This window comes from Pan paniscus, chromosome 21, assembly GCF_029289425.2.
Source record: "Pan paniscus chromosome 21, NHGRI_mPanPan1-v2.0_pri, whole genome shotgun sequence".
Classification (NCBI taxonomy): Eukaryota; Metazoa; Chordata; class Mammalia; order Primates; family Hominidae; genus Pan; species Pan paniscus.
Genome location: NC_073270.2, coordinates 57,120,709 through 57,136,728, shown reverse-complemented (window position 1 = coordinate 57,136,728; position 16,020 = coordinate 57,120,709). Strand labels below are relative to the sequence as shown.

General features: G+C 51.4%; 1 long non-coding RNA gene across 1 annotated transcript in view; it reads right to left on the bottom strand.

Moving 5' to 3' along the window:
• The window catches only part of LOC117977269 (uncharacterized), a 262,398-nt gene that overhangs the window by 60,227 nt on the left and 186,151 nt on the right, over positions 1-16,020 (bottom strand). The window lies entirely within an intron of this gene.

Sequence of the window (16,020 nt, the reverse complement as noted above, 5' to 3'; positions counted from 1 at the left end):
ACAGAGGCACAGAACCACAAGGACCTTTAAGAAATGAAAGTGAAGTCATTTCTTTTGTCTGTGGATCCCCAGTAGCTGTGATGGGGTATAGGGGACACACTTGCTATAAACCTCATGACATTTTGTGGTACAAAGATGGATAAGGTCGGACCAAACTTTCTCCAAAAAGGGCTTCTCACTCTAAACCACCTCTTGCCCTGCCCTCCTGGTAAAATTCAGAAGTTGAGCTTTGTAAATGGCCCGATGAGGAGTTATCAAAGAAACAAAACCCCCTGCTGTATATCTGCCGTGTCCCAGGCCCTCTAGGAATCCCTGATTTACTAAAAACTTCAAGCTCTGAAACACTGCGCTGGACTCGAGACAGGAAGTACAGTGACAATTCACTCTGATTTCCAGGGGCTATACTTTTTACATCAGTGATCCCTAAATTTTTTGTTGAAATGGGGACACTTCATCCTTCTATGAAATACTGACAAAACTCCTTGAAAACACATTGCCAACAGTTTCTGCTGCTGTGCAAAGTGTCAGAGGATATTTGATTCAGAACCCTCTGTCCTTAATACCATGAGAAAAAAGCATTCACAGGACAACCACGGAGAGGGTTGTATTTATGCCTCTGATTTCCAGGGGCTATACTTTTTACATCAGTGATCCCTAAATTTTTTGTTGAAATGGGGACACTTCATCCTTCTATGAAATACTGACAAAACTCCTTGAAAACACATTGCCAACAGTTTCTGCTGCTGTGCAAAGTGTCAGAGGATATTTGATTCAGAACCCTCTGTCCTTAATACCATGAGAAAAAAGCATTCACAGGACAACCACGGAGAGGGTTGTATTTATGCCTTCACATACACACGTGCCAGACTCCTGTGTGACCTCCCCCTCTATGTGCCTTCTTCTCTTTGGTAGCCAGGAGGCATTTTGAGTTCAACATGCCCCTAAATTTCCTGATTCCCAATCTCCTCTTCTTCCCTTCTCCCAACACACGCCCATCTTACTCATCAGTTTATGGCAACACCATCTACACAGTCGCTTAGTCAAAACCCTGGGAATAACCCCGGATCCTTCACTGTCCCCACTGCCCACACATCAGCAAGTCCTGCTGGGTCCCTTCTGAAATCATCCCACCTCTATGCCTCATGCTCACCAGAACACCCTCATCTCCTACCTGGATGACACAACAGCCCTTCGCTGGTGTACTCCCAACCTCCCCGTCCACACAGCAGCCAGATCGAGGTTAAAGCAGCCTCAGATCCCATCACAGCCCTGTTTAAAGCCCTCCACGGCTTCCCTTTGCGTTCAGGATGATCCGAATTCCAGGCAAGAGGCTCAGCCATCTTCCTCGGCCCCAAGTTCTCCAGCCTCCAGGTCTCTTTTCTGTTCCTTGCCCAGACCACACCATTCCCCACCTCTCTCTCTCTCTCCTCCTAAAACTTGAAACGCTTTGACCCCCGAGTTTCATGGACTGGCTCTTCCTCATTCTTCAATTTTCCAATCAAATTCTTGTCCTCAGAGGACTTCAGTGACCGCTGTCATGTGGGACCTACCCCATGCCCCGCCCACACATGCACTCAGCCTGGCGTGTCAAAAACGCTGTTTGGATGGCCGTGTGCATGTTTGCTGCCTGTCTCTTGCCCCTGTAAATTCCATGGCGGCGACGATTGTCTTGATTTGCTCAATGCCATCTCTCTACCACCCTGGCATGCGGTATGGTAGGCCCCCAGGAACCGGGTGTTAAATGAGCAAACATGCCTTTTCCTGTGCATGGAGAACAATGGGCTCATCTGGCATGTATGGAAAACTAATCATTTCCTAATATTTAACACATTTTATAAACCAAACAACTGACTCAAGGGAGACTTTCCTCCTGCCCCGCATGCCTCGGTTTATTCATCTCTAATTACACAGCGGTGTATTCCAGCCTGTCTTCTAGACAGAGCCAGTTCCCTTTGCTACAGAAAGCCATAAAGACCATAATTCCCTAGAATCCTGGAGCCTGCCAGGCCAGTTATCTGCTTTCTGGCAGCCTGCAGTCACCTGTGGCCCTCCTGCTTGTAAAATGCTCACTGCTGTAGCTCAACAGCTCCTTGGGGACAGGCAAGAGAAGGGCCAGCCAGCCAGCTGCCGTTTACAAGCCCAATCTGAAACCGGCTTCTCGGGGGAGTCTGTTTGACAAGGTGAATAACGGATTGTTTGCAGTGGAGCGAGGTGCGGCCAGCGCCTGTAGCTTGCTATGTTAGATGGTGCTAACGCGCTCCGGCTGGGCGCCTCTCCATCTGGTCCTCCCCAGATACACCTGCAGCCGTGCAGTTCAGGAGCCCATGTTCTCATTTATCCTCCCCGTGGTGCAAATAAGCCAGGGCACCCTCTGTGTGCTGCTGGGGTCTTCGACACAGACCTTGGCCCCTGAGCTGGGCTCCAGGATCTGAAGGTGCAAGGGCAGGCTCTCCTAAAATCTGCCCTGTGGACACCCCCACCCCCCTCCAGTTCCCTAGACCAGCACTGCTCAGAGTAGGTCCAGGGCTCCTCGGAGAGTCGGGCAGTGGGGGTCCCAGGTCCCGTGACTTCCATCTCCCAGGGCTCACGGCCTCCCCTCTGGGACGAGTCTCTTTTGCCATTTATCCCTGTTTATGTCACTCTCATCTCATCCCCTGCGTCTCACTCTGACCCCCATGAGGCTCAGACCCCACTTTCTGCCCCACAGCCCCATGAAATGGTGCTGCCCATCCCTCTGCACCTCACTGCCCCCCATAAACAAACCCCCACATCCTCAGTCTTCCCTCCCCCCAGGGCCTGCGTGTTTTCATCCTAGCTGAAACCCACCGCTCCTGAGCCCTGTCTCCTTGCAGGCCTCTGCGACAATTAGCACAAACTTAGTGGCATAAAGCAACACAAATTCATCACCTCACAGTGCTGGAGGTCCAAGGTTCAAAGTAGGTCCCGTGGGGCTAGCATCCTGGTGTCAGGAGGGCTGTGCTCCTTCTGGGGGCTCTGGGGGAGAAGGTTTCCTCATCCTTTCCAGCTTCTTTGGAAATAAACATGGCTTCCCGCATTCCTTAGCACTCAGCCCTCATCTGCTGGGCCAGCCATCCCATCACTCTGATTCCACTTCCAGCCTCACGCCTCTTTCTCTAACAAACTCTCACATCTCTTTCTTTTGCCTCTAAAGACTCCTGTGATTACATGGGGCAAACCTGGGTAACCCAGGGTACTCTTCCTTTCTAATCACTGGTGATTAGCAATCGCACCTGCAAAGTCCCTTTTGCTGTAGAAGGTAACACATCCACAGATGATGGGCATTAGAACATGGACATCATTACGGGGCCCTTATCCTGCCTGCCATGCCAATGTGGCAGTGTTCAGAGGTGATGCCTTTAAGTGGTGACTCTGGATCCTGAGGGCTCTACCCTCGTGAATGGATGAATCCATTCATGGATTAATGGGTGAATGGGTTATCATGGGAAGGAAACTGGCGGCTTTACAAGAAGAGGAAGAAAGACCTGAGCACAGCACATTAGCACACTCAGCCCCTCCCCATGCGATGTCCTGTGCCACCAGGGGATGCTGCAGAGTCCCCGTGAGCAAGAAGGCGCTCATCAGATGTGGCCCTCGGCCTGGGACTTCTCAGTCTCTACAACTAGAAAGAAATTCCCTTTCAAAATGCCCAGTTTCAGGTATTCTGTTATAAGCAACAGAAAACGGATGAATACGTTGTTCAAGGCTCACGGACCACATCAGTGAAGAACACAGACTAAGCAAAGTCTCCATCCGCGTGAAGTGGACATCCCAGCAGGGTGCAGAGGGAGGGAGAAAGGCCTCAAAGAGACCTGGAGCTGATCATGTTTCAACCTGAACTCTTGCATTTCTCCTTCCTAGCACCGTCCCACCCCAGCGTTTATTTCATTTCATGGGACACCGTCACCCCGGTCACTCAGGCTAGAAGTCCAGCACCATGCTTGGCCCTCTTCCTTCTCTGACACCCATCTCCGATCTGTCAGGAAATCCCATCAGTTCCCTCTTTCAATTTTATCCCGAAACTGACCCCATCTCAGCCTGGCACTCTTCTGAGTCTGGTGTTTGTTTCAGCACCACCTCCTGCTAGGACTGATGTGGTCATCTCTCAGCTGGTCTCCCTGCCTTTCCCCTTCTGCCTGTCCTCATCACAGAGTGTTCCTGCTAATCTTAGATCAGGTCCTTCCTCTGCTCAAGATCCTCAGTGTGAAAGACAAAGACCTTAAATGGCCACCAAAGCTTTCCACTGCCCACCTCCCTTCGTACCTCACCTCCCAGTACTCTCCCATCTTGCCCTCTGCTCCAGCCCCCTGATCTCTCACTCTCAAACATGCCACACTGCCTGCATCTCAGGGCCTTTGTCCAGCTGTTACTTCCACCTGGCATCTCTTCCATTAGATGTAATAGCTCCAGATGTCAGCAGAGACACTGCCTAAGCTCCCATCCTAAAATCAGGCCCACTGTATTCTCCATGGCTACTTGGACCCAAACAGATGCTGCTATAGTTTGGTTTATCTGATCGCCCTCCCCTCACAACCGCCGCCATATCTCATGTTGAAATTCCATCCCCAGTGTTGGAGGTGGGGCTTAACAGAGGCGTTTGGGTTATGGGGTGGATCCCTCATGAGTAGGTGAATGCCCTCCCTGGTGGGGGGTGGGGGTAAGTGATTTTTCACTTCATTTGTTCCCATGAGAGCTGGCTGTTAAAAGGAGCCCAGCACCTCCCCTCTCTCGCTTCCTCTCTCGCCAGGTGACCTGCACACATGAGGTCCCCTGCCTCTTCCACCAAGAGCGGAAGCAGCTTGAGGCCCTCACCAGAGGCAGATGCCCCATCTTGAATTTTCCAACCATCAGAACCATGAGCCAAATCAACCTCTTCTCTTTCTAAATTGCCAGCCTGAAGTATTCCTGTGTAGCAAGACAAATGGACTAAGATGTCTAACACAATCTCTGAAGGCCTGAGTGCATCTGTTGGTAAAAGTCCTTCAGCTGCATCTTGGTGGCATCCCGATGAGGGGAGGGGGTGGTAGGAATGATCCACCTGGTGCTGGCACTCAGGGGTTGCACTATCTACAGAGAATTTTAAAACAGTATTTCAACAATTGCTCTGATTTTTATTATCACTAGGTACTGGCTTTTTTTCTTTTTCTTTTTTTTTTTTGAGACAGGGTCTCACTCTGTCTTCCAGGCTGGAGGGCAGTGGAACAATGACAGCTCACTGTGACCTCTGTATTTTGGGCTCAAGCAATCCTCCCACCTCAGCCTTCCAAGTAGCTTGGACTCCTGGTAGCCACACCCTTGTGTGATCCCCTACCCTTGATTGTGGGCTGGACCTAGTGACTTGCTTCTTAGATTACAAGAGGTAATGACTTCCATCTTGCTGGCGCTCTCTTTATCTTAGTCTTCTCATTTGCTCCCTCTGATGAAGCCAGCGGCACTGCCTACGTGGAAAGAACCCAGGGCAGCTCCTGGTCACAGACAGTGGGGAACTGAGGCCTTTGGTCCCAGCCCATGAGGAACTGAATCCTGCCCACAACTGCTGATCTTGCTTGGAAGTGGATCCTGCCCCAGCGGAGCCTTGGGATGACCATGGCCCCCGCTGACTCCTGACTGCAGCCTGAGAGAGACCCTGAGCCTGGGGGCCCAGATAAGCTGAACCCAGATTCCGGGCCCATGGGAGCTGTCAGATAATGAAAATGTGTTGTTTTAAGCTGCTATATTTTGAGGTCATTTGTTACAGAGCAATGAAGAACTAACATATACAGAGAGGTCATGTAACCAGGCTGAGGCCACATAGTCTGTCGGGGGTTGGGGGAGGGTCAAGATTCAAGTCCAATTTGTCTCCTAGAGCTTGTGAGTTTTTTTGAGACAGGGCCTCACTCTGTCACCCAGGCTGGAGTCCAGTGGGACGATGAAGGCTCACTACAGCCTTGACCTCCTGGGCTCAAGCGATCCTCCTGCCTCAGCCTCCCGAGCAGTTGGGACCACAGGCACACATCAGTGCACCTGGCTAATTTTTTAATTTTTCATAGAGATGGAGGTCTTATGTTGTCCAGGCTGGTCTCAAGCTCTTGGTCTTAGGCGATCCGCCCACCTCAGCCTCCCAAAGTGTTAGAATTACAGGCGTAAGCCACTGCACCCGGCTGCTTGTGATTTTTATCTCAAAACACACCACAGAATTTTCTGTATCTGTGTTATAATAGGCATTTCCACCAGCATCGCCACAAAGCAGATGGGCGCCTGGTAAACTCCACACGTAACAGGCATGTGGCAGCCACTGGGCCACATGGACCAGCATGTCCGCCCCCTAACTAGTTTCCATACCTCCCCAGCCCATTCTCCACGCAGCTGCCAGATGATGGTTCTGAGGCTCCAGTGGGTCGCCATCACAGTTAGGTTTAAAGCTCTGTAATGACCCCTTTCATGTAGCTTTTAGAGCCACCAGTGACCTGGCCTGGCCTACCCCTGGGCCACCCAGAGCTGGTGCTCACACATCTGCCGCACACAGGCCCCATCAGAGGGTTCCACATCACAGAGTCTCCGCAGCTGGACCCTTCATCCGGTGAGGAAGAGCTGCCTCACCCTCCATCCCACCTCCACCACCCCCGTCCCCCCGAGGATTCAAGAGGAGCCGTCCCTGCCCACGTGGACACCCTGGTTAATCCCTTTCTTTTATCTTCACCCTCCCTCTCTCCCAGCTCCCAACCATCAAGGTTCAAACATGCTAGGTGTCCCTTGTCTAAATCAACCAGAAATAAAAATAAAAAAAAAATCATCCATCGAACCCGCATCTGCCTCCAGCCACCAGCCTGGCTTTCCCCACGCCTCCCAGCCAAGGGTCTAGAAGGAGTTGCTGCTGCCTCTCATCCCCTGCTCCTGCTCACTCACTCCCCAGCCATTGTGCTGGGACTTCTGCACCCACCTCACTGCCAAACCACCAGCGCCCTCCCTTGTCAGCGAATCAAATGGACTCTTCTCATTTCTTCTCTTCCTGGACTTTCCAGTGGCGTTTGGCTCTGAGGTGTTCTCTCCACTTCTTCAAACTGTCCCCTTGCTCTTGGTTTTCAGGTCACCCATGCTACCTACTTTCCCCGGCTTCAGCCAATGGTCCCTCTTCCACGATGCTAAAATCGCGGCGCCCAGACTCCACCCAAGATCCTGATCAACAATGAATGACCCTATGATTCAGCAGTGGAACACCTGCGAGTCTTCCTCTAGAAACACCCCCGACGCACCCAGAGACACACACAGATACTCAGGCTGGTCTACTGAAGTGGCAGAAAAATATAAACAATCAGAACACCCATCCTCACAGCCCTGGTGATCTGACGCCTGGCGGACGCCCGTAGGGGGCTCCAACGCAGCTTTGGAACAGAATAGGTGTGTGCATTCATTTCCTAGGGCCGCCTACAAATTGCCATCAACTGGGAGACTTTGAACAACAGAAATTTATCTTTACATAATTCTCGAGGCCAGAATTCTGAAACCAAGTGCTGCAGGGCCGTGATGCCTCTGAAGGCTGTAGGGAGGACCCTTCCTGGCCCCTCCCAGCTTCTGGGGGTTCCTGGTGTTCCCTGGCTGTGGCTGCATCACTCCAATCTCTGCCTCCATCTTCACATGGGCTCCTCTTCTTATAAGGATACTTGGTTTTGGATTTAGGACCCACCTGGTTAATCCAGGATGGTTTCATGCCAAGACCCTTCATGTGGTGACATCTGCAGAGGCCTTTCTTCCAAGTTGAACCACACTCACAGGTACCAGCGTCCACCACAAGAACACATCTTTTGAGGGGGCCACGATTCAACCCAGTACAGTGAGGAAAACACCCTGTTTCCTCGGGTTGTGTTTAGAGTCAGCTCCTTTGTTGCTCTGTTGTGTCTCCTGGCCTCATCCTTCCTCATGGGCCTTCCCTCTGTCTAACCTGTTATCTACATGGTTTGTCTTGGCCGGGCGCTGTGGCTCATGCCTGCAATCCCAGCACTTTGAGAGACTGAGGCAGGTGGATCGCTTGAGCCCAGGAGTTTGAGACCAGTCTGGGCAACATAGTGAGACCTCATCTTTACAAAAAGTACAAAAACAAAACAAAAAAGGACAGTTTGTCTTGCTCACTGCTGTGTTTCACCCCAATGCCTGGAACAGTGGCCGGCAAGGGAAAATGCAAAGTGCAGACCTGTGCGTCTCATTCATGGGATGACCACACACACGTACACACACACACACACACACACACACAATGACATAAACTCATACACACACAATGACATAAATTCACACTGCATACACACATACTGCATACACACACTGTATACAAACACACACATCCACAATGCAAACACACATACTGCATATACACATGTTGTATACACATCTGCATATACATACATACTGCATACACGCACACTGTATACACACACACCTGTATACACATACATACTGCATACATGCACACTGTATACACACACATCTGAATACACATATGTACTGCATACCTGCACACTGTATATACACACACACACACGTGCTTTTTCTGAAAGACATTTCAGAATTACTAATGGTCCTGGGAGTCCAGGGGCATGGGGGAGGGGGCGAAAGGGGCTTTTCGCTCCATATCCATTTGTACTGCTTGAAATCTGTAACCACACAATCTACTACCAAGAAAAAGTCTTAAAGTAACAACACATCATTACCTACACCCGGAACAAAGCCACTACAGGTGTGACCCCCTCATCTGCTGCAAGCCGCTCAGTGCCGCTCCTGCCCCTCTCAGTCCCTCCCCGGCCCCTCCCCTGATGCCTCCTGCCCCTCTACCCTCTGTAAAGATGGAGCTGGGGGAATAATATGGTTTGGATACATGTCCCTGCCCAGATCTCACGTTAAAGTGTAATCCCCAGTGTTGGAGGTGGGGCCTGGTGGGAGGCGATTGGATCATGGGGGTGGATCCACTGGTGCTGTTCTCGTGATAGGGAGTTCTCATGAGATCTGGTCATGGAAAAGTGTGTAGCACTTCCCCACCCTTCTCTTGCTCCTGCTGCTCCACCCATGTGATGTGCTGGCTTCCCCCTAGCCTTCCACCACGATTGTAAGTTTCCTGAGGCCTCCCCAGAAGCAGAAGCCACCATGCTTCCTGCACAGCCTGTGGAACTATCAGCCAATTAAACTTCTTTTCTTTGTAAATTACCCAGGTTCAGGTATTTCTTTATAGCAATGGGAGAACAGCCTAAGGAGGCGGGGGGCGTGCTACATCTTCCGTGTCTCTCCCTCTCCCTCCTGGTGTGTTCTGCACAGGGCTGCCATGGAGCAGCAGCCCTAATATTTTTTTCAAGGATCCAAGTTCTAAAGCTAGACAGCAACGGTGACTACAGGCACAGAGGCTACAGTGTCAGCTGCCCTGCGTTCAGGGAGCTGGGCAGGGAGCTTGTTCCAGTGTCTTCCATTTGCCCTTCAGGTTCACCCTCAGCTCTCTGGGCCTGGGAGGCGGACCATATGACCAGCCTCTCCGGGGCACCTCTGGCTTTCAGAGGGTTCCTTCAATAGGAGGTGCCAGCAAGAGATGGAAGGTTGGGTGTTCATGCCGTGGCCTGGATATGTCCCTCAACAAAGGCCACTGTCTCTCCAAGTGGCCCTCTCCATGGGGTGCCATCCCTCCCGGTCCCAGAAACTGCTCTCCTCCTTAACCTCTTCGGGCCTTGGGGCGGCAGAGGTGCCCCAGTGCTGACAGCTCTGGGGGATTCATCTTGCATTACGTTTCCCCTCTCTCCTGTGCCTTTGTGAATAATCCATTAAAACTCTCCTCAATTTACTCCTTTGCCTGTGTAGCCTCCTTCTGGGTTCCTGGTTTCTGGCCTGCTATCGTCTGTTCCCTTCACAGAAGCCAGAGAGATCCTTTTCAATATGAGCCAGATGATAGCACCTTTTGCTAAAGCCTGCCAAAGGCCCTGACCTCACTCAGAATAAAAGCCAGGGTCCTGCTATGATCTGGCCCCCAGCTACTCTGAGACCACCTCATCCCTCCAGCCACGCTGCCATCTTGCTGTTTCTTGAAGAAGCCAAACACGTTCCTGCCTCGGGGCCTTTGCACTTGCCAAGCCCTCTGCCTGGAACGCACTTCCCCCATCCCCTGCATGGCTCTTTGGGTCATGTTCCACCTCCTCAAAGAGGCCATCTGTGGCCACCCTAGCTAATGTATCTGCTCCACCACCCTCCCTCGCAATACCTGGGGTCTTGTTTGGGTTGAGTGCCTATGATAGGATCACTCTCCCACCTGTCTTCCCCCGAGAAGGTCAGTTCCTCGAGGGCAGAGTCAAGTCTGCCCAGTCCACAGTTGTGCCCACAGTGACCAGAAGTGCCAGGCATGTGGTAGGTGCTCTGATATTTGATGAATGAATGGGGACATTTCCCATGCAGCTTTCTCTGGAATTCTTGGCTGCCGCCTGCCTTCTAACAAGTCCCTTGACTACAACCTGTATGGTCCGGGGACAATGGGGGGATGTTTGAGGAGACACAAGCTTTCTCCTGCAATTCATCCAACCAGAACCCCAAATTAGAACTAAATAACTCCTTTGGTGTCAAGGCTAGAGCAAGAGAGAGACAGAGATAGACAGTGCCTGCTGGAGGAGCAGTGGAGCAGGGCCAGGATGGGAGGCATCATAAGAACAGTGTGGTCGGCTGAATTATGGCCCCAAAGAGGTCCCCGTCCTAATCCCCAGAACCTGTGAATATGTTACCTCATAAGGCAAGAGGGATTTTGCAGACGTGATGATGTTAAGAACTCTGAGACAGGGAGATTATCCTGGATTATCCAGGTAGACCCAGTGGAATCACAAGGATCCCTATGGAATGGAGGCAGGACGGTCAGAGAAGATGTAATGATGGACAGAGAGATCGGAGTGATATGATCCAAGGAAGACGGATGGCCCCAGGAGCTGGAAAAGGCAGGAAACAGAATCTCCCCTAGAGCCTCCAGAAGGAAGGCAGCCCTGCCAATATTTTGATTTTAGGACCTCTGCCCTCCAGAACTGTAAGATGTTAAATTTGTGTTGCTTTAAGCCATTAAGTTTGTGGTAATTTGTTATGGCAACAAGAGAGAACTCATACAAAGAGTAATATCTGCTCTTTCCTAACTGCTTATCAAGTGTGTGCCAGCCGCTGCAGGAGCCATTCCCAGCACTCTGCAGAGCAAGGGCTCTTGTTATCTCCATTTCACTGATTAGGAAATGAGAGGTGATATGGCTTCCCCGGGGTTGCATGGTGAGTGGCTGAGGCAGGCTGGAAGGCAGGTCTCCTTGATCCCAGAGCCCACATTCCTCCCACTAAGACACCCTGCTTCCCCGGTGCACTCACACTTCTTTGGCCTTCCATTTCCCGTTTGTCACCCATGGGCCACCTCTCACCTTGGAGTTTCACAGCCCCTGGCTGCTTTATGCAGAGAAACGGCCAAGACAGCCTCGCCCAGTGACCCCACCTCTCTGAGCCTTGGGGTGTTTCCTGGCCTCAGTCTTCCCTGCCTGGCCCCTGGGAGGATCCAACATGAGGGCGCCTGTTCAGAGAACTTGCAGGCCTTGTTGGGTGAGTCTGTATCAATGGCTGGCCAGTGACCCATCCCTCTGAGCTGCACTTGGAGGCCAGAGGGTGGCGATTCTCCTGACTCCATTGTAAAGCCCAAGACAACCTCGAAATCTGATTGGAAGAGTGGATTTGCATCTGTTGCCTGCCTGGGCTGGGTGCTCTTGCACATTTGCTCAATCTGTCTGAAGCCACCTTTGACACTTCTAATGCCATCATCCGCATTGCACAGCTGGGGAAACTGAGGCCCAGAGAACTGTAATACGAGCTCCAAAGCATTCATTTATGCACCCAACAGGTATTTTTTGATGCCGACCTTGTGCCTAGAACAGAGTGTTTTGGACACGGCAGTGGAGCTTGTGTCCCAGCAGGAAGGATAGACTGTATAAACCATAAGAACAGAAGAGTTCAGCAATGGGTGCCGCGGGAAAAATTAGCAGCAGGGAGGGTGCGGCTGGTGGTGCTTCTGGCAGGGGCTGTGATGTGCCTGCTGTTGTGCTATATATACTGGTTCCAGGATTTCTGTCCCCGAGCCCTGCAGCCACCCTGTAAGGTGGGGCTTTCCTCATTTCTCAGATGAGCTGGAGGCTCAGAGTGGGCGCAAGCTGGTGACCCTGCAGCTGTGCAGTGGCAGAGTGACGATTTGAACCCAGGTCTGTGTGCACCCAAAGTGGATATGCTTGCACCCCCTAACCTTGCCCCCGACAGGGACTCTGTGGCCCTTAGAGGGTGCAGCCCATGAGGCTCTGATCCCTGGGGGCTCTGATCTCTGGACCAAAATGCATCCAGGGACTTCCCTGTTTGCCAAGCAAGAACAAGGGGTAGGAGCAGGCAGGGGCGAACCGTCGAGGAGATTTATTTTGGGGAATCTAAAAGTCTGAGTCTGGCCAAGAACACTCCAGTAGAAATGCACGTTTTCTCCATGTGAACATTATGAGCCCCAGAAATCTGACTTCCCCCTGGCCAGGCTGGTGGGAGATGGCCTCTGTGTGGCCAGGAGTCCCCAGGTACCCCCTAAGTAGGTACAGCTGTCGGGCTTCTGTGCTTGGAAACGTTCACATGCTACTGACACTAAATACTTTCCTTCCTAATGAGCTTTCCCCCGCACAAACAACTGGATGTGGAAAGATCCATCCTCTGTACCCAGCCAAGGCAACCTGTGGGTAGAAATTTCCCTTTAGGCTGAGTAGGGAGGCCCATTCTAAGGTGAGAAGCATTTCCTGGCCACTGGGAAGACACTGGAAGGGACTCTTGGTGGAGCCCCACTGCCCTCTAGAGGTACGGATCCCCAAGCCCCACTGAGGACGCTCAGATCCAGGGCCTGGGGCTCTCCCGGGACCCGCTGCAAGAGTGGCTTCCACAGGCTTCCCTGCAACCTCCTCCAGCCCCTACCCGAGTCAACCTTTCCCTGACCTCCGTCCATTTGCTGAGTTAAGAGAAGTAGGACATGTCCAGCCTCCAGCCAAGTCGGGTCCCTGGACCGTAGGCTGTAGCTCAACGAACTCGGCTTGCTCTGTCCCAGACAATGGCACACATCCCTGGGAACTGCTGCCAGCCCTCTCCGGAGACTTTTAAAGCCACAAATCCTGAGGCGATCAGGATGCCCCATGCCCCCTAATTAATTCAAACCCAACATAATGCTGTGCAGTAAGAGTAAGGAAGTCTAAGACACTTCGGAGTTTTGCGTGATGGCTACCTTGATGTCCTTTTTGTTTTCTAAAATAAACATCCTTCAAATTATTAACAAAAAAATGTTTGGGGCACTGCTCTGATTGAAATCACTCTTGCAAAAATTGTGACAATGAGAAATTGTGACAGTGAAAGACATCTGACCTAACCGACTCCATCTTGCTTCTCACCTCCAAGCTGCCCTTGTTCATTCCTGGGCATAGGTAACTTTGGGAGGAACTTAGTTTATAGTTTAACTTTGAAACAAAGATGATAACAGCCCATTCCCGAAACAAACCTCCTTCTTGCCTGGGGACCAGACTGCCTTTGTACAACTAACAAGTGAGCCACAAGATCAGAAGTTAACCGCTCAGGAGTCATGCAGCCAGAGGCCAAAATATCCCTAAACTTCCCAATTTCTCCTATAACACTGGTATTATAAAATCTAAGATTGCTGTTTGAGGGACTTTGCAGACCCTGCACTCAGCTGGGATCACCCAGATTGATCAACTGGCTCATCTGGTCCTGTGGCCTGCATGTAGGAACCAACTCAGTGCAAAAGGACAGCTTCGACCCCCTATGATTTCATCTCCAACCCAACCACAGTCAGCACTCCCCACTCCCTGGCCCCCTGCCCACCAAATTATCCTTTAAAAACCCCAGTCTCTGAATTTTTCAGGGAGACTGATTTGAGTAATAATGAAACTCCGGTCTCCCATTCAGCCGGCTCTGCGTGAATTAAACTCTTTTCTCTATTGCAATTCCCGTCTTGATACATTGGCTCTATCTGGGCAGTGGCAAAATGAACCCACTGGCGGTTACATGCTGACATGTGAATGACATTGTTAACATGTAAATACTCTTTCGTGAAGTTTGGCTCTTGCTTAGTGAGTGGGTACCATGTGCTCCGCAGCTCAGAGATCATTCACCGAGACCTCAGGACAAGCCTATGAAGTGGTACTGCTGTTGCTGTCATCATTTTACAGATCGCACAGCTGAGAAGTGAAGTCTTGGAGGCTCGATTTGGGGCAGTCTGATTCTGACCGTTAGGTCACCCTTCTTTTTTGCTGAATTGGGTCACCCAGCAAGGAAACCATCTCTGGCATCCAGGGCTTTCATCTCAGAGGGGAGTTGAAGCAAGGACACGCCATGGTTTCCATGCCTCCTCTGAGTCTCTGGACTCTCCCCATGTCTCTCTACATCTATGGGTCACACTCCAATCCCGTCCTGTGGTCCAGACACTGTCCTCTCTCACCAGATGGCCACAACAGCCCCCTCCAGCCCCTTTGAGACAGTGATGCTTTCCAAGGGCACACATTAGCATGTTGCTTCCCGGAGTAAAGCTGAGTTGTCCAGTGCTTCCAATGCCTTTAGGATAACTCAGATGCACCCTCAGAGCTTAGCCCTTGCCCCTTCCTCTGGGAAGCCCTTCTGGCCTTACTCATCTCCCCCCCAGCACTTCTCCTTCCAGAACCCACTGAAGTTGTAACTTAACATGTGGTGTGTGATCATGTAACCCATCTCCCCCCTGCTGGACTCTGAGTCCCCTGAAGATGAGGACTCTGCGTGGGCTCCCACTGTGTCCCTTGGGCTGACTTCTGTGTCCTCAGTCCTCCACCTCCAACCCCTATGACAGAGAGCAGGCACTCTAATATTTGCTGAGTAAATGAACACATAAATGAATGAATGAGGCTGGGCATGGTGGCTCACGCCTATCATCCCAGAACTTTGGGAGGCCGAGGCAGGCAGATCACCTGAGGTCAGGAGTTTGAGACCAGCCTGGCCAACATGGCAAAACCCAGTCTCTATTAAAAATACAAAAATGAGCTGGGCGTGGTGACACATGCCTATAATCCCACGTACTTGGGAGGCTGAGGCAGGAGAATCGCTTGAACCCAGGAGGCGGAGTTTGCAGTGAGCCAAGATCGTGACGTTGCACTCCAGCCTGAGCAACAGAGTGAGACTCCATCTCAAAATAAATAAACCAATTAATTAATTAATTTTAAAAAATGAATGAATGAAAGCAAAGTGCAGTAGGTGCTCCCAGGAGGGAGAGATCCCATCTTGATGGTGGGTGGGAGGGAGACCAGGGAGACTGTGGAAAAAGTGGCACTAGAGTCAGAACGTAGACATGCGGAGAAAAGGGGGAGGGCACTGTATGAGGAAAGGCACGGGGATCGGACACTGTGCCACATCTCTGGGGAAGAGAACCTTTTTACCAAGGCTCCGAGATCTTTGCAATGTGGTCACAGTCTGCCATGTTTTGTGGTCACACTCAAACTACGTTTCAGCCATAGCAAGCCGCTCACAGCTCTTCAACTGTCCCAGCTCAGGCCTTTCCGCTGCTGTCTCCTCTCCCTGCCGTGCCCTCTCCTTGAGTACTAGGCTGCTGCAGTCCAATCCGGCTTTCTACCCAAAGGCTGCAAAATGGTGACCTGCAGGCTGGACCTGGCTTGGGGATGTTTTTTGTTTCATCCACCCAGTGTTTTTTTTTTTTCTTTTTTTAAGGCAGGGTCTTGCTGTGTCACCCAGGCTGGAGTGCAGTAGCGTGATCTCAGCTCACTGCAACCTCTGCCTCCCGGGTTCAAGTGATTCTCGCTCCTCAGCCTCCCGAGTAGCTGGGATTGCAGGCACCTGCCACCATGCCCAGCTAATTTTTTTTGTATTTTCAGTAGAGACGGGGTTTCTCCATGTTGGCCAGGCTGGTCTCGAACTCCCAACCTCAAGTGTTCTGCCCATCTCAGTCTCTCAAAGTGCTGGGATTACAGACATGAG